Genomic DNA, 3338 nt, shown 5'->3' on the forward strand with positions numbered 1-3338 from the left:
GACCAGATGTGACTTCCACCAGTGGCGTAACGAGCCAAAAAATTCGAGGGGGCTCGCTCGATATGGCGTATCACGTAAATTCAAGAAGAAGTTGAGAACGAGTGAAGCGAGCGAGCCAAAATTTAGACATTTGCATTACAAAAATCCAAGTATTTGATGGATTTTGACATAGTATTCAGAAAATAAGAAGATATTTCACTGTAATATATTTCCTCCTCTTTCCCCGCTGGCCGTGAAGATGGGTGGGGGGGGGGGGGTTGCAAAATCCTCCCAAGCCCCTCCCCCATCTGTACGCCAGTGACATTCACCGGATATAATATTTTTTTCCATTTGCTAGCGAGCAATAAAATTAATGTTTAACCGTGACAGGGGTAGCCGACGTTGGACATTGATTTATTTGTATTTGGACATATTATGTGTGTGTCTACACTACATGTACATTACTGTATGTGAATCACATACACGTACAAATATGATAAAAATTGCACTGTATTATACAACCCACGGCGCTGGGTAAATATGATATGTGTATGTATCTATATGATTGTCATGTTTGCTGGATTATAACTAATAATAACAATGTTTAAATATAAAAGTTTGAATTTTGAAATTGATTTTTTATTATGTTTTTTTTTCAATTTCAAAATCCAAATTTAGAATTCCAAATTCTAAATTCTGAATCTGTAATTTTCAGTCATAGTCATAGTGGCTGACGTAATAATAATTTTGTTTTTTATTTTTAAGTTATAAGTTATGAATTTGAAATTCTAAATTTTAAATTTCAAACTTTAGAATTTCAAAATTAAATTCTGAATGTTAAGTTCTACATTTTAAATTTTAAAATATGTTAGTGGAATTGGACTACTTACAGTGATTAAATACAAAGACTGAACTACCAAATCTTTAGGACGGATTTTTTTTTTGAAATTCGATTTCATACAGATATATTGATCTATCAGATCCCATATTGAAAGAGAATGTTTTTCGTATAGGCTACGTCGTTTTGATTAAAGAGAATTGTTGTTTGTCGTGTAGGACTTATATTTTGACATTTGGTTTCCTTTTATAGTTTATTTATTTACAGTTCCAACTTTGGTATTTAGTTCGGCTTTGTTTACGTTCTTGATGCTTCTGTTGTGATCCATTTTCATTTGACTTTCAACCTACTTCTCTAATCATTATTTCCTTATTGAGATGCTTTAATTCATGACATTCCCACATCTGATTCTTTTGTTCAGCATTCTTATTATATAATCGTCCCAATATCTTATTCATCTCGTCCACTCATGAATTAGACTCTTCCACTTTTAGTTGGTTCCACCACTCATCATCATCATCAATAGACCAGTTCGTAGTTACTCCATGGGCAATTTTGGTCAAATGACCTTTCATTTCTTTCATCATGATAGGCATATTTCAAAGCAAGATATTACACACGTAAGCTTGACTTACTTAGCAGGATGAAGAAATTGAATAGACCAGGTGACTAGAATAGCACACCAATAAACACTTAATGAAGGTATTTGTTGCATTCTTACTTTAAATGCATATCTTAGCATGTTGCACAATGTACTTGACAAACTGTGAAATACCAGTCGTTTGTTTGTTTGTATTTATTTCCATATAAAAAGATAAAATATATACATGATCTATTTAACATAACATACAGATGGAGGATGGCCCATTTTAGCGGTATCAATAAGATACCACTGTTCTTCCATGGGGTTCTTAAAGTCGTTCGTGGAAGCATTGTTGTTTTTTGTGGATGTAAATGAAAACGACAATTCAAAAGAATATATGAATAATCAAGACATCAAAGTTGGTGCTTATCTCATGAGATTGTAAAGCACCATGTCACTTTAGTACAAATGACCTTCTTCTGATCATGCGTAGAATCTTTTGATCATGCGCAGAAAGGAACTACGAACTGGGTTATTAAAGTACAGTCCGCCAGATTGGTGAATCATCGTACTTTAATTTGATTGGTTGATTTTACTTAATTTGAATATATGTAAATTGAACATATGATTTAATTCTGATGTGGCAAAGCAGCCCTCTAATAAAACCAGTGCACTACAAGACCTCATTGAGTACAGTTCCACTTTGTTGTGTCTCCTAAATTCCTCTTCTCTCCGTTTGCTGTACTATTTCATGTGTGATTGAGCTTCTGTTATTCCCTTCATCAGTTAAACATTTCATTCCTCATAGTCTGTCCACCCTTTCACACTTAAAAAATATCGTAATTTGAATGATAATTCCAGTGAAAAATAAGGCTAATGACCAATATTTAGCACGTGTGAAACCACACTAGAACATGATTAGATTACGAACGCTGATCAAGGTCACAATCATCATTACAATGATGATTCAAGATTCACGGGTGAAAAGGCCCTGTATCATTTTAAACCCAACAGCAGCAGTATTTATGGAAACCATGTTGCTAGGCAACCGTTTCCAAGGAGTACATTACCATTCATTAGATCATTCAGCTACGTCGATTTATTTGTAGCGTAAATTCCTTTGACTCATAATGGGTTCATTGTGATAAAGATCGGCACAATCGCTCTTACTTTGAACCGTTGATGATACAAGCACGCGTCATCGATTAGCAGTTCTTAAAAAAAAAACGCCTCGAGAGGGAGTTTCCACACCGAGATTCACTGTGGATTCAAGAACAGAGTATAGAAAATGCCCGCAAAATGACAAATAAAAGAACAGCTGGGAGGTCTTTGTCGAAAATTGGTATTCGTTCTAAGTTCTGGACCTGACGAAAATAGCAAATATGTCGTTGGTCTAGGGGAGCGTTTCATGAAAGGACTTGTCGGACGTTAATATCCGACAAGTCCCATTTTATCCGACAGTTACTATAGTAACGGTGCCTCTCAGCCAATCAGAATCAAGGAAAGATGTCAGATCTGACAACTTGTCGGACAAAAATGTTGATGAAACGGTCCCCTGAGTTGTTCATTGTCATGAGGGGCATTTCAATAACTTTTCTATGTTTCTGAATCTGCCGTGTGTCGAGGAGCGAAAAGCCTTATGTCTGAGACCTCAGGGCCCTAGTTGGGAGCCATTTTTTAAACAGGGGCTGCTTGTCTGGAATACAAATTTGACACAAAAAAAAGCTTTTCACTGCAAACACTTAAAACGAATTGACCATTTTTTAAAACAAATTTGCTATCAGCCAAAAAAAATGATTTGATTTCAGTAGCTTTTAACTGTTACTGCAAATTTGTTATCATAACGAGTTTTAGGACACGGTCCAATGGAAATTAGGCTAAATGATAGTTAGAAAGGCGATTGTCTGTAATCCAAATTACAGGGGGAAGTTACACATT

This window comes from Lytechinus variegatus, chromosome 9 (genome assembly GCF_018143015.1).
Source record: "Lytechinus variegatus isolate NC3 chromosome 9, Lvar_3.0, whole genome shotgun sequence".
Lineage (NCBI taxonomy): Eukaryota > Metazoa > Echinodermata > Echinoidea > Temnopleuroida > Toxopneustidae > Lytechinus > Lytechinus variegatus.